This window comes from Equus caballus, chromosome 14, assembly GCF_041296265.1.
Source record: "Equus caballus isolate H_3958 breed thoroughbred chromosome 14, TB-T2T, whole genome shotgun sequence".
Taxonomy (NCBI): domain Eukaryota; kingdom Metazoa; phylum Chordata; class Mammalia; order Perissodactyla; family Equidae; genus Equus; species Equus caballus.
In genome coordinates, this window is record NC_091697.1 from 69,007,982 (window position 1) to 69,024,483 (window position 16,502).

Here is a 16,502-nt window from a genome sequence, read left to right on the forward strand (position 1 = left end):
AAAGAATTAGCTCTTAGTTTCATTGATCTTTTCTATTGTCTAATTAGTCTCTATTTCATTTATTTCCACTCTGATTTTTATTATTTCCTTCATCCTACTGACCTCAGACTTTGTTTGCTTTTTTTTGTCATTCCTTTAAGAGTAAGATTAAATTGAGATTGTTATTTTTTCTTGAGATAAACCTGTATTGCTATCAACTTCCCTCTTAGTACCCCTTTTGCTGCATCCCATAGATTTTAATATGTTGTATTTTCATTTTCATTTGTCTCCAGGTATTTTTTTATTTCTCCTTTGCTTTCTTTCTTGACCCAATAGTTGTTGAGTAGCAAGTTGTTTAGTCTTCACATATTTGTGATTTTTCCAGCTTTCCTCTTGTAGTTGATTCTAGTTTCATACCATAGTGGTCAGAAAAGATACTTGGTATGATTTACCTCTTCTTAAATTTATTAAGACTTGTTTTGTGTTTCAATGTATGGTTTATCCTTGAGAAAGTTCCATGTGCATTTGCAAAGGATGAGTATTCTGCTGCTTTTGGATGGAATGTTCTGTATACATCTATTAAGTCCATGTGATCTAATGTTTCATTTACAGCTGATGTTTCCTTATTGACTCTCTGTCCAGATGATCTATCCATTGATATTAGTGGGGTATTACAGTACCCTACTATTATTATGTTGCTGCCAATTTCTCCCGTTAGATCTGTTATTAATAAAATTATATATTTTGCTACTCCTATATTAGGTGCACATATATTAATAAATGTTATGTCTTCTTGATGGATTGTCACTTTTATCATTATATAATGTCCTTCTGTATCTCATTACCTTTTTTGGTTTGAAGTCTATTCTGGCCGATATGAGTATGGCTACACTAGCTTTCTTTTGGCTGCCATTTGCTTGGAGTATCACCTTCTGTCCCTTCACTTTGAGACTATGTTTGTCTTTAGAGCTGAGTGTCCTGGATGCATCACATAGTTTGCTCTTGTTTTTAATCCATCCAACCTCTCTGTGTCTTTTTATTGGTGAATTCAATCCATTTACATTTAGGTAGATTGATATATAAGGACTTAGTACTGCCATTTTATCTTTTGCTTTCTAGTTGCTCTATGTCTCCATTGTTCTCCTTGTGCTTCCGTCTGCCATTTTATTTTGGTGGTTTTCTATGATGTTTTTCTCAGTTCCTTTTTTTATGTTTTGTGTCTCTGCTCTAGATTTCTGTTTTATGGTTACTATGAGGTTTGTATAAAAAATTTCATAGATAAAATAGTCCTTTTTCTGCTGATAGCATCTTATCTTCATTTGCTTATACAGGTTCATCCTTTTCCTCTTCCCCTTTATGTTTTGTTGTCACAAATTATCCCTTTTTATGTTGTAAGTTTGTTACCAAATCGAAGTAGCTATAGTTATTTTTAATATTTTTTCTTTAACTTTTATGCTGTAATTAAGTGTTTAAGAATATATTCTAATATAGAGTTGCAATTTTATGGTTCCATCTCTATTTATTACCTACTAGGGCAGGTCTAGGGATGATGACCTCCCTCAGCTTTTGTTTGTCTTGGAAAGCCTTTATTTCTCCTTCATATTTGGAGGACAACTTTGCTAGATACAGTATTTTTGGCTGACATTTTTAATTTTTCGATGTTGGGAAAAGGAACACTGGTGTGTTGGGAAGAGGAACACTTGTCAAGTTATTGATGTTTTATTAGTTGTTTATTGAAAAATAGCTTCCTCTAGGACTGTGGGTTTTTCTGATGGAGACCCACTATATGGCAGCCCAGTACACACAGACACACATGTGTGCACACACACATAACCTAAGCAAATGTTTCTTGAAAAAATATTTACCCTAACTACTTAGATAGATTCTAATATTCTCGAATTTAACTTATTGTGTTCTACTATATTGTATGTTACATTTTATTTTTAACATGTTAGTATTCGGTTACTGAATTAATTTTAAAATCTTCTAAAAAGTAGCAGTAACCTGTGCTTTGAAAATCACTCTTCCAGGATGTAAACTTAGAAAAGGAATTGCTGGGAGATATACATATATACATCCCCAGCTTTATAAGATAATGCCAAATTGTTTTCCAAAGAGGTTGTAGCAATTTATTCTCTCATCATTCGTGCATGTTATTACTCCAAGTATACACCAAAATTTATTATTTTACACTAAAAGAACTAAATAAAATATCAAGCTTTAGTTATGATTGAGACTGTCCCTTCATATTTTCCTTGGCAATTTGTGTTTTGTCTTCTGCTTTTAAATGGCTGTCCATGTTTTCCCCCATTTTGCATCAAGTTGTTCCTCTATCTCTTGATTTGTAAAAATTTATTTTAAATATATAGTCTTAAAACAACTCCTTTGTTGGTTATCTTCACCTGGTATGGCTTATTTTTTGATGGTAAACTTTGATATAAGAAGTTTTTACTGTAAAGTAGTTAATTTATCTATCTTTCATTCTTTTTATTACCTTTTCATTATTATTAACGCTGTTTATATTTTATTGTAGATGAATTGAAGGTAAAATTATTAATAATCAAACATGATAGATAACCTTAGGCATATACAGAAGTAATTCTATCTGAGTGAGGCTTGGCAAACACCAAAGAAATCTATGAACATAATCATTTGTAATGCTACCAATCTGAGTTCCTATATGTTAACATGAGTGGTTTTTGGAGTGTGTCTAGAGAAGTAGATGTATGTAAGACTTTGAGTTTATCGAGCATTGCTAGAGAAATAGACTCTATATACAACAAGTATTGGTCCTTTAGTCAACATAGGGGTGAATTTTATTGTAGGGAATCTGCCTTTTTCACAGCTTACCTAAAATAGATTTCATGACTATCCACTACTCTGGATAAGTCATTGTTCACTATACAAATTTATGCATAATGACTTGGTTCCCTTGCTGGCTTAATACTACAGAGAGGGCACCTTGAGTTACTGACGCCAACTGCCTGGTTGATAGAGAAATATATACCCCATTGCAAAGTTGTACTCCATTGTATCAGGAATGTGTCCTGGAATAAGGATTACCTCTTCTGAGTTAATCTTTGTGTGTCCAAAAAGCTTGATCAAGTTGGAGTTAAATCATAAAGCTAAGTAGATCTGAGAAACAAAGACTGGATTCACCAAGAACTATCATCCCCCACAAAACTCTTTCTAGAGAGCTCCTGACCACTGATTTCTGACATCTCTACTATTTATTGAGGATCACAACTGAATTGTCATTTGGGACCAGCATGTGACTTGAATGTGTGGAGAATTGCATAAGGCTCTAAGAAACAACAGTTACTTGGAGGATATAGGTCACATCTAAATATTCAAATTATTTTTTAGCTTCTGCCTTCAAAAAAAATCTGAAGACTAGGGTCATTCCCCAGTCCATAATTTTCCCACCTCTATTTTAAATTCAATGCCTGACATGTATAGATAGGCATATATAGTCTTAATCATATATATTTTTACAGAATGAGAAAGCATTCTATTTCTAATGATAAATATAATTACTTTTACTTGCATTAAAAAATAAAAATGCATTTTAACATAGCTCCTAAATTTTTATGCCCCAAAGTTGAAAAAAATCTGTCAGTAGGTTATATTTGTTTTCTTATGTTTTTTACATTTTAAGTAGTTTGAAGGATTTTTTTCTTTTTTGAGGAAGATTAACCCTGAGCCAACATCTGCTGCCAATCCTCCTCTTTTTGCTGAGGAAGATTGGCCCTGAGCTAACATCCATGCCCATCTTCCTCTACTTTATATGCGGGATGCCTGCCACAGCATGGCTTGCCAAGGAGTGCCATGTCCGCACCTGGGATCCGAACTGGCGAACCCCGGGCTGCTGAAGCAGAACACGCACACTTAACCACTGTGCCACCGGGCCAGTCCCATGAAGGATTTTTTTAAAAAATTTTTTTATTATTTTTTTAATTGTAGTAACATTGGATTATAACAATATATAGCTTTCAGATGTACATCATAATATATTTCAAATTCTGTGTAGATTACATCATGTTCACTGCCAGAAAACTAAGTATAGTCCATCCCCTCACATGTGAGCCTAATCACCGCTTTTGCCCTCCTCCACCCTTCCCCCTCTGGTAACCACCAATCCCATCTCCATTGCTATGTGTTTGTTTGTCATTGTTTTTATCTTCTACTTATGAGTGAGATCATATGGTATTTGACTTTCTCTCTCTGACTTATTTCACTCAGCATAATACCCTCAAGGACCATCGATGTTGTCACAAATGGCCAGATTTCATCAGTTTTATGGCTGAGTAGTAGTCCATTGTGTATGTATACCACATCTTCTTTATCCATTCGTCCCTTGATGGGCACCTAGGTTGCTTCCAAGGCTTGGCTATTGTGAATAAGGCTTTGATGAACATAGGGATGCATATATCCTTATGCATTTGTGTTTTCAAGTTCTTTGGATAAATACCCAGCATTGGGCTAGCTGGATCATATAGTAGATCTATTCTTAATTTTGTGAGGATTCTCCATACTGCTTTCTATAGTGGCTGCACTAGTTTGCACTCCCACCGGCAGTGTACGAGGGTTCCCTTCTCTCCACATGCTCTCCAACACTTGTCGTTTTCTGTCTTGTTAATTATAACCATTCTGACCAGAGTGAGGTGACATCTCATTGTAGTTTTGATTTGCATTTCCCTGATAGCTAATGATGTTGAGCATCTTTTCATATGCCTGTTGGCCATCCGTATATCTTCTTTGGAGAAATCTCTCTTCAGATCTTTTGCCTATGTTTTAATTGGGTTGTTGTTTTTGTTGTTGTTGAGCTGTATGAGTTCTTTGTATATTTTGGATATTAACCCCTTATCTGATATATGGTTTGCAAATGTATTCTCCCAATTGTTAGGATTTTTTTTACTGACAGCAGATTCAATGGATTTTGTAGTGAATTTTTATATTCACAAAACTGCTTTCCTCAGAATGCTGAAAGTCATTTGTTTATAATAACTTACAATCCTTTTCTTGAAAAGAGGATTCATGTATAAAAACATAGCTACTCACTCTATATCATGTAACAATTACTGTGTTAATTTTATAGACTATATCTAACACACGTGTTTAACTGAATGTTGTTGCAAATATCAGTCATATAATTTGATGATAATTCTTTTTGTTTGGTTTACAATTTTATACCACACAATCTGCATGTTTAATTTTTCATAGTCTGCTGGGAAATAGGCATTTTCACATTTGTAAACACAATTCTGCCTTAATTTAACAGACTGTGTGTGTATGTGTGTGTGTTTTCAAATCAGAATCTAAGTAAGGTAGAAATAAAAATCTAATTAGGAGTATTTAATTTTCTTAAAATCTTTTTAAATTAAATTACAAAACTCTTTCTCCTGAGTAGCATGTTTTTTGCCATTTTCCTCTTCTTTCCATAACTGAGTCTTATGCCTTCACGTCAACATTCTGTCACATCTCTAATTATACGGAAGACTACAGTTCTTTCTTTGCTTCATATTTAGAAACTATTTTTAGATGTTGGCTTTCACATGCATGTATTTCTTTTTCTAAGTGATTCTTTCATCTAAAATCAGCGATAAAATTTCAAGCTAATGTTGCCTAACTAAAAATACATGGGAATGCAGTACTTTATATTTATATCATTCGAAGTAGCAGAAAACATTTTACTAGATGGAAAGTGACCAGGACCCAAGTTAGAAAATCAAGAGAGAAAATATTTCAGATTTTCTAAATATATATTGTGTTTGGATATACTGACCTTTTTTCCTGGGGAATGCAGGTTAACTTTCAAATCAAAGTATCTAAGTGAAATTTTGAAATTAAAAGTCTGTCTTAACAAAGACGAGTGTCACACTTCTGGATCCAGAAATTCATTTCTGGATTCTGGATATTGATTATTTCTTTCATTTCCAAATATTTCACTTTATTGCAGGTTCAATTATTCCCTAACATAATCAAGAAGTACTCCTGAGGGTGTGGCAGGCTCAGGAATCAATCAAAGCAGACTGTGCATGTGGATTAGAATAAGGGGAAGATGAGAATTATCTGCCTGCATCCCAGAATATTTTTAATCTAACTAAATTCCTCTATAGTGCAAAAGTGAGATTTGTTTTTTAGCTTATAGCTGTATTTTAAGCCATTGGTTTACATCTTTTAGTTCAATGTATAGTTTCAATCAACTTTATACTTGTCTTTTCAATGCTGCACCCTGCTGGGCAGCCATTGAAGACCCTTAGCAGGACAGAATGGGGTCAGAGCAACATATGCTGGAAGAACATCAGGCAGTGATCAACAGCTTAGACAAAGAAATGAAACTGGGGCAAGAAAAAATTGTCTACACTTAGTCAGTTCAGTTTTATTTACAGGGTGAAATTTCCAATAGTAATTGAGTTCAATTCCATCACTATCAATGAACTTTAAAAAAGTTCTCCAGGTTCAATATGCAATCTAAGCTTCAAACCAGAACACACATTAAATTAATGGCATTCTGTTCTCATAGTGCTAGTTTGATTTAAGTAGGATCTGAAATATTTCTTATAGCAGATAATTCCAGTTCATTTTCTCAATGTGCAAACAGAACTGAGTTCTTTTGTCAACCTACAGCAAGTGACGCATTTATGGTCATCATACATTATTCAACTCGTGTTTCTTTGTTCAGATATTAAATCATTCCCTATTGCCTAGCATAAAATAGATGTTGGCTTTATTTTGACTGTCGGGCGGCAAATTAATATAAAAGCAAGTTAAGTTACCAATTCTCCTGACAAGTGTCTCACTTCAAAAGGAAAGCAGAATACTTTTCATAACACGTATTTCAAACCTGTTTTATCAGTTTCTGAAAGCACTATCTCCATAATTTAAGCCAATTATTTCAATGAAGATTTGTCAGCTCTCCTTTTCCTGTAGAAAGCCTGGTGACGTTTGCTAGCCCTGAACACTGCCCTATGTCCTTCCAGCAAATGTTTCCCTGACCCCATTCTGTCCAGCTAAGGGTCTTCAATGGCTGCCCAGTAGGGCAATTGAAGAGACAAGTATAAAGTTGATTGAAACATACATGTGGCTCTAAGGAAACCAAAATCAAAAAGCATTTGCCCCTAGAACAATGATGCTATCATTTTATCTCCCACTTATTGTAGGCTTAATTTGATCGAGGAGAAAGGAATAACTGTAACCTAACTAATGAGATCATTTAACATAGAAATAAAAAGGTATAAAATGCGCACTTTCCTATAAGGGAAAAGATAATCAATGAACCAACCAGAGGTGTAATTGGGATAATACAGCGAAGATGTTTAATAAAACCAGGCTACTTGGCATTCAAGACATTCTTTAGTTAAAAAAATAAGAATAATGGATAAGGAATAGTCTCTCTAACATTTAAAGACGTCTCCTTTATCCTTTAGGAGCTCCTCAAATGAAAACAACAAAACACATCTTTGGTAATAATCCTTAAGGATAACATTTTTATTCATCACGGGAAAAATATGTTAACATGGCTGATTTTCTTCAGTTGTTTTGTCTTGAAACATTCCACCCAGTTCTATAAATACATAGTGTGCAATTTTTTTAACCAACATATATTTTCTAAATGTGTAAAAGTTTACATGACTCAAGTGCAGGGAAAACAATGTTAGACATAGAACTGCTGTTTCAAACAGGCAATTTTCTTGCCACTGGATTTCCTCAGGTGGTCCCTCTCCATTCCCAAGACCTCTTTACGGACCCCAGAATCAGAACTGCAACAACACATCCAGAAAGAAGCTAGTTAGAATTTTTGTCAATATTGCCTTGCACCTTACTCACTCATTAAGAAAGCCCATTAGAATTTTTATATTAAATATTGTCCTGTTACATATCCATTATGTTCTTGCCAGCAAAGCTGAAAACACAGATGCAGGGAGCCATTTATACAGATATAGTCTCCTCTCTTCTCTCTAATTCACCACCTGACCTCGGGATCATCTACTCCCAACCTAGCCCTCCTTCCGTAAGCCTAGCTTAATCTTCATCATCCTTTTTTTATCCCACTAAATAGTATCTCAAACTAAACATTGGAATAGTTGTTTGACTTGAATTTGTTCTGTCTTCCCTTTGTCCAGGGTTACGATTCTTCCCTATGACCTCCTTTTCCTTCCTTCTGTCCAAGCCCAAAAATATCCCTACCAAACCTCAGAAAAATCCCACTTAACCCTACTCAGGGCTGCCTGACAGATTTCCACAGGAGCTAAAAATCTGTCATGTAATTCTGAGCACAAAGCCTAGAAAAAATGAGGTCCATATCTTATACAACAGGATCTAGGGTTCATGACCCTAGAAGGGCCAAGGACTCCAGCAATTGCCTACATGGTGAGATTTGAGAATATCCTAGAAAACTTCCCCCAGCCAAGAATATTCCCATCCAATCCCAGAGGCGAGCTGACCAGCTATTCCTGAGAGGAAGAGGAAACCTTGCATAATGGAGAAAGCCTGACATTTAAATCGGTTCTGGCTGTGATTGAACACCAGCTGTTCTGCTTCCCAGCTGTGCAACTTTGGACAAGTTACTAAACTTTAGGGCATCAACTTCTTTTTCAAAAGCCAGAGATTATAATCCCTGTCTTGCAAATTTTGGGCAAATATAGGCAACGAGTATAAACTGTGAGGCTTATGCAGTACTCAGTAAATTCAAGCTCCTTTTATTATTGTTGTTGTTGCTATTGTGTTCTCACACCTTAACTAAAATAAGTTTGCAACATTCCTATTCTTGCATCCGGGATGGATTTGAGGCAACCTAAGATCCCTTGGTAAATTGTGGTGAGAGCAAAGTGAGTGACAGTGAAGAAAGCAGAAATAAAATAGATCAGAAAGTATGTGTAGGGAGATACGAAAGACTACAAAATCTACTATATTGGTCTGACAATCTAAGGTAGAAGTAAAACAACACTTACTAAGTTACTAATATAAGCCAACCACATTCCTAGGAATTTTTCTTATATCAAAATATACAAATGCATTAATAGAATGGAATATCTTCATAATCTTCTAAGGTTCACTATATCTGCATTTTAAAAATGAAAGAAACTTGAATTTCAAAGAATTTAGCTAACTTTACGAGTTCACACAGCTGCTAAGAGTCCAGGCCTTTCTAACTCTAAAACTCATTACCTTCCTTCTCTGTCACACTGCCTTCCAGCTAGGGAGCAAATGCTAGCTCTGCTCGAACTGTGGCAGCTCACGGATGGTGAGTTTCCTCCTCTGGAAAATGTCTATAATACCTGATTAGTTAGTTCTGTGAGGTAATATAATAAAATTCAATAGCCTACATGAAAGAGCAAGTTATTACTATGGGAAATATCAACTTAATATTGTTCTCATAAAAATAAAGTTGCCAGATTTATCAAATGCCAGAGTCCCCTGATTTTCTGTTTTATATTGTGATCCCGTCTCATATCCCATTTTAATCCTGCCATCTTGACATATTTAGTAAATTTATTTTGACCACCTACTATAGTCTAGGGAATTGCCTCAGTGCTGTAGAGCTACCTTCTTCGGGGAGTTCAAATCCACTAATGGAAAGAAACACAGAATTACAAATTACAACTCAAAATGTTAACAGACGTGAAGAGGCATGAACTAGGATTTGTGAGAACACAGTAAAGGTACTATCTCTGCCTGAGGAAAATGCAAAAGCTTCTCATAGAGGGAGACATGTGTGAACTGTCATTGAAGGAAGATTAAATATTTGCCACATGGATAAGAAAGGACATTTTTGAGTTAAAACTAGAAAATCTCTTTTAAACAGCCATTTTGCCCCTGGCAAGGAACTCTGTGATATTTTCCCTGGTGATTAGCTGGAAAAGGTGATTACTTTTAGAATGGTCTGAAAACTGAAATCCAAGTATTTTGAATGGATGATTTTATTTGTGTGTTGCCAGAAATTGTACATTTAAGTGTAATAAGTGATTATGAGAGAATATTTATGTTATTATGTTATGTTATTATATCTATGTTAAATTATGTTATAATATTATGTTAATGAATGTCTGTGTTAGGTTAGTGGTGAAGGAAGAATTTCTGAAATGATCCCTCAGAAATGTCCCATTCTAATCCTTGGAAGCTGGGCACAGGTTGACTTTAAGATAGGGATTATCTGGGCGAGCCTGGGGTAATCACATGAGCCTTATAAGCAGAGAATTTTCTTTGGCTGGTAGCAGAAGAGAAATAAATGGGAAGCATGAGAAGGACTCAACGTGCCATTGTTAATTTGAGGATGCTAAGTAGAGAGAAACGTGAGCAACCTCTAAGAGCAAAGAGCAGCCACCAGCTTACGGCCAGCCAGAAGACAGGAACGTCAGACCAACAGTCACAAGGAACTGCATTCTACTGAAAACTGAATGAGCTTGGAAGCAGACTCGTCCCCCAAGCCTGCAGAAAAGCCCAGCCAGGACAACACCTTGTTTTCGGCCATGTGCGATCCTGAGCAGAGAACCCAGTCAATTCCACCCAGACTTCCGAGCTACAGAAATGGTGAAACAAACAGGATCACAATCACAATTTTCAACATAGGGGTGAATTGTGCTCAGATGCTCCTTTTGATGGAAAACTAAAACAAAGAAGAGAATTTTAGGTAAAGAAAACAAAATAAGCAAGGGACAGAAATGACCAAAAAAGTATACTCTTCATGAAATTATTAGAAATTGGGATGGAATATGGTAAGACGTTAAGAAAAGAGGTCATTGAGATGGCCGGGAGGCCAGATCACATAGAACCTGAAAAGCAATGAGAGTAGCAGCATCTGATTATGTTTAAATAGAGCATTCTGGCTATAGTATGGCAAAAAAAAAAGCATAAAGGGACAAGAATGAAGCAATATTGATAAGAGTCTATCAGAGCCATACAGATGAAAGATGATGCTGACTTGACCTAGGGTGTTTGTAGTGGTCAGAAGTAATCTCATTCAAGACATATTTTGAAGATAGATTTAAAATTTGCTCCTGATCAGTTCTTCCCTTCCCTCCTCTCCAGCATTTGTGTGGAGGGTTTATTACAAGGGAAATAGACTAGAGGGAGTGATGCCAACCTCAGAAGGCCATTGATGTTTTCTGGACAAGCAATTATGAGAGTAGAATTAACATGATTTAATTTCATTCTTTCAAGCCTTCCTGGATCTTTCTTTACCTTTTCTAAGTAAATCGCTACCATTTGATGTCATCTGTCTCCCTTCTGTGCGTCAATTAATGAAGACATATCCACGCTCCTCATTGGCAATTTGTTTTTCAGTGACAAGGTGACAGTTTTGGTTCATTTAACAAACAACCAATTTCCAACCATTGAAAAACCATCTGGGAATGTTGTTCCCCTGAGATAAGAAGATTGTTTTCTAATTGATCTCTTTTATAGAAAATGTGTTCCCTCCTTCTATACAGTGGTCACGTCTGTCTTGCGGCCACAAGGATTCTGCAGGTTGACCTCCATGATGTTCACTTTGGATGCCTGTGGCATTAGTGCAACCTAATGGAAGGCATTCCAAATGGCCACTGAATTCATTAGCTTTTAACGTATTCTACAGGGAAAGACTTAAACACACAGAAAAGCAAGTGTGCAAAATACAGCTTTAACAATTAAAGCCTTTAAGTCATGAAGCACTGTTCTTTATGTTGACTTTGTTTAGATGTGATGCTAATTAAATGTAATTTCAAGACTATTTTAAGCTCAATATTTACATTTCAGTTTCACACGGAAATGTTTTATCATTTTAAATGAATTAATAAGAGATTGATAGCAATTCATGTCTAGTGGCTAAAGAGTCTGATTTTTCTCCTTTCTTTATTGTTATTTATTTATTCACACATTCATTTAAAAAAATACTAAATATCCACCATCTGCACTGAGTTCAGTCAGAGGGATGAGGTAAACACAAAGATAAGGATCCAACTCTGATGTAGCTTATAGTCTAATAAATTTAATTCAAAAATGTTGTAAAAAGAGCACTATATTTGGAATCTGAAGCTTTGTCTTATGTTAACATCACTGCCCTTCCATTTTAGGCCCTAGAATATTCACTTTTCTGAACCTCTTAAGTGGTTGGAGAGGTGGAAGTGAGAGTGTTGAGAATAGAAATCACAACTATGAAGCCTGTCTGCTTCACTGCTTTGCCTCAGACTCAGTAGAGCCGACATAAAGCAAAGAGTGTGGCAACTTTCCCTAGACGTTTGCCTGAAACCTTCATTTCCTTGACTGACCTGACTCCTCCTCTCCCTGAATTTCCCTTCACCTGTGAGGTGAATCTTGGCCCCCAACTTCAGATCTAGTAGCCAGCATAGCACTATAGGCAAACATGAGACCCATATTCTCATTGTCTCTCTTTCTCTTCTCTCTCTCTCTCTCTCTCTTTCTCCCTCTCTATCTCTCGCTTACACACACACATGCACACCCTTCTCTACACACATACACACCCTTCTCTGGAGCCACTGGCTATGAAGCTCCATTATTGGGATACACAACTTTAACTGCTGACCTTCAAGTTTGACTAGTCTTTCTGATCATTCTTGCCCTCTAACAATCTGAGCTCTCACTTTAACTGATACAGAGAGCTTCCAGATTATTCCTCAAATGCCCCACATTGGTCAAGGAAATATACACACACATGTATATAAGCAAATTGAGCGTATATATGCAAATTGAGCCCTAAGAACCTGCCTATAGACAAATGCAAATTAAAATTTATTAAAGCATAATAAGCATCAAACGTTTTTAGAATGTTGCCATCACATAAAAAGCTTTTACTCTAGATTTTTATTGCTAATGCTTCCATTAAAATAATGTGTTTAAATATTTTACTTTCCTACTTTTTGTCCAATAGAAAGATATTTACAAGATTATTTAACCAATGTAAAAACTAATGATATGAAAACTGAAAGCTTCAATTATTTTTTTTTATTTTCTTTGCTTTTAAAAATATTTACTGTGTACTACTATAGAAACATCTGTTTTTGCTGGATTATAAGGTCTCACACTATACAATACTACATGAATATTCTGGTAAGCGTTCTGGCTCTTAAACACATTGAATGCCTTTGGTATTACTTCTAGTGTATGTCTTTTCTTCGTTAAGAAATCTGCTAACAGCTTGCTCCTGATCTAAAATTGAATTGCTTGTTAAATTTTCTTTTGTAGATTGATAGAATGATACGAACTTAGAGATCCTTATTTTAAAAATTGTCTCTAACATTCTAATTTTCCAAATGAGATATGTAAGCCCAAGTAATGCAAAGTGATTACTTATCCAAAGCCATAGAGCTGGGTAAGTGGCGGGGTACAGATCTGCTACCCCTTGCTTTACGAGGAGAAAACTAGCTGTAGTGAATATCTACCACAGCACGAAAGAAGAATTGCAACTAGTTAATGCAAATGAATAAAATATGTACTTATTAACAGGAAGAAGTGCAAATTAAATTAACAATGGAACGCTAATTCCCCTATAAGATTGACATAGATAAATAGCATGGATAATACAAAGTATTAGCAAACTAGGGTAGGGGGCCAGGTGAAATAGACAACTTCATAAACTACTGGGAGGTGTGTGAATGATAAAAAAATTTCTTTGGAGTACAAAAATTATAACAATTCAAAATTGCCTATATCCTTTCAACTAGCAAATTCACTTCTAAGAATTTATCTTAGGAACATGCTTACACATCTGCTCAAATTCATGAATAAATTTACACAAATGAATAATAAATAAAATGGGGGCTGGCCCCATGGCCAAGTGATTAAGTTTGCACACTCCACTTCAGCGGCCCATGGTCAGCTGGTTTGGATCCTGGGCACAGACCTACACACTGCTCATCAAGCCATGCTGTGGGGGCATCCCACATAGCAGAACTAGAATGATCTTCAACTAGGATATACAACTATGTGCTGGAGCTTTGGGGAGAAAGAAAAAAAAAAGAGGAAGATTGGCAATAGGTGTTAGCTCAGGATGCCAATCTTAAAAAAATTAATAATAATAATAAATAAACTTTCGCAAATAATAAATTCATGAATAAAATTACACAAAGTCATGAGTAAGACTGTTCTTTGCAACACTGTTTGAAACATGTACTTGTCTACCCGTAAGAATCATGTCACATAAATTATGGAACAACTATAAAATGGAATAATCTGTAGCTATTTTGAAGTTAAATGTAAATATACTATCTTACTATTTATTAGTTGGTAAGCAATTCACCAAAACAGTTTACTCGTCACACTGGTCACAGAACTAGACTCTATTTCCAAATTGGTCTGGCAGGCAGACGCGGCCATGTACAGAGGTCAATGGAAGTGGACAGAAGTGGTACGCTCCATCCAGTCCTTACCCCACCAAAACCTCCCCCATTCTACCTTTCTCTCTGTTTAATTAATAGGTAGCTTGGAAGCCATGTGTTCAAGATGCAAGGCTGCTAGAGGAAGGGCCAGGGAGGAAAGATTGCTGCTGATCATGTGAGCAAGACATAAGCTTCTAAGGAGCTAAGCTACTGAGATTTCAGAATTCATCTGTCGCAGCAGCTAGCATTAGCCAAACTAAAACAGTATACTTATTTAAGAGATATGCAAAATATATTAAAGAGGAAAAGAAAATTACAGAGCATCACAAGTAGTATTTCACATTTGTGCTTTAAAGAGTATATACAGATAAATTTTCTATATGCATAAATGGCTTATTGAGAGTTTAACATAGGTTAAAATTGGAATCCATTTAATGTTTCCGTCTTCATGTGTCCTTTCCCATCACTCCATAGCTTTTGGATTACTTTCAATCCATGAGAATAGTTTTAATAATTATGACTCTTTTTTAGTTATGATAAAATCTAGTCCATTCTAAATCCAAATCATATCTAATAATACAACACAGCTTCTCCATCTGTCACCTCAGACATGGGCTGTAGCTTGGAGCCATGCAATGGGGATGGATGCTGAGTCTCTTCTTCCACTCCTCCTCCTTGGTCTATCACACTCTCCCTTACTCTCCATTCCCTCTCACTCGGTTGTTTCTGGGTGTCCTCCACTGTCAGAGGTGAGGTTGGAAGAAAAGAGGCTAAAGTCTCTAATGTGATTGATGTAATCTTGCCATATCACCTGTCAATACAGTAGGGGGTCAAGTGCAGGATGTAACTTGGGGTGGTTTATAGTTCTTCCAAAAAAACCTCATACTGCATAACCCCTGATATGAGCTTTGCCCCCACCAGTTGACTTCTTGTGAAACTCCCTCACCCGCTGCCCTTACTGATATACCCTAAAGCTTCCCATTACTAGAGTCCTCTCATCCCCATCCCCAGCTGATTTTTTGGGAGGAGTTCATCATGATGTTTCAGGCCAAGTTAACTTCTTTGGTGCCCATTTGGCTTGTGATAAACTCACACATCTTCCATGCCAAGTGATAGTAGTGCAGATTTGCCCTACTGCTGCCTTCTCTCCTTACCCTGCCTTCAAGGCAAGAAGTAGGCTTCTGTGTGTAGATTTGTGAGCTCCTTATCTCCAAGGGATACATGGAAATTTGCTCCATGAATGTTCTCACCAAACTAAATCTTGGTCCCATGGCTAAATCAGGTCCTGTCTAGGAAACACCCAGCCGGAGAGTGAGATGCTGACCTCCCCTTCTTGCAGACCCCTTTAATAACTATGAGTGGTCCTCTAGAGATACATATGGCTTGGCCTGAGGAGAGAGTAGGGTCCTTTTACCCTCCTCCAAGGTAGGGAACAGAGAAAAGACACACCGCTCTCCACAAGACTTAAATCTCTTCACTCTCTATCATATAGACCATCACCTAACAAAATCTAGTCTCCTTTCAGGTATCCTGAAGGTGAGGTGTTGCAATTGATAGTTGTTGGACTGGTTCTCTATATTTTAGTAATTTAGCATAGAAATTACAGTATATCTCTTCAGAAACTAAATACAGTTTTCAATTTGGAGGCTTTATTAAAAATTCAAAAACCATAGTAAAAACAATTCGACATCCAAATATATATGTGTGCGTGTATGTATTTCTGTGTATGTGTGTGTGTGTATTTGTTGTGTGTGTGTGCACACATGGGTGTGTAGGAGGTCTTACGAAATGAAATGTTTGGGGAGGGGGGGTCAGAATCTAGAGTGGGAATAACACTCACTTTTTATTGTAAATTCATTTATACTGTTTAATTCTTCAATGATGTGCAGGTATCAACTTTTTTACTTAAAAAGCTAGATTTTTTTAAATGAAGGAAATTAGAATTCCACTGGAACTACTTTTTACTGAGTTATAAGAAATGTCCCCGGCCATTTTATCCACAGAAATTAAGCATTTGAAAAATCACTGCTGTATCCAAGGCTTTATTTAATGGCAGATTTTTTTCCAAAAAAACTGGATGTGAAGCTGTGGTAGTGACTGCAGAGTACCAGAGCTGTCCCTTAAAATTGTGGGAGACCTCAGAAGAGGCCCTGGAGACTCTGTCCCCCAGATAATCTGACAACTGGGTTCACCACCCCTGCCAAGGCA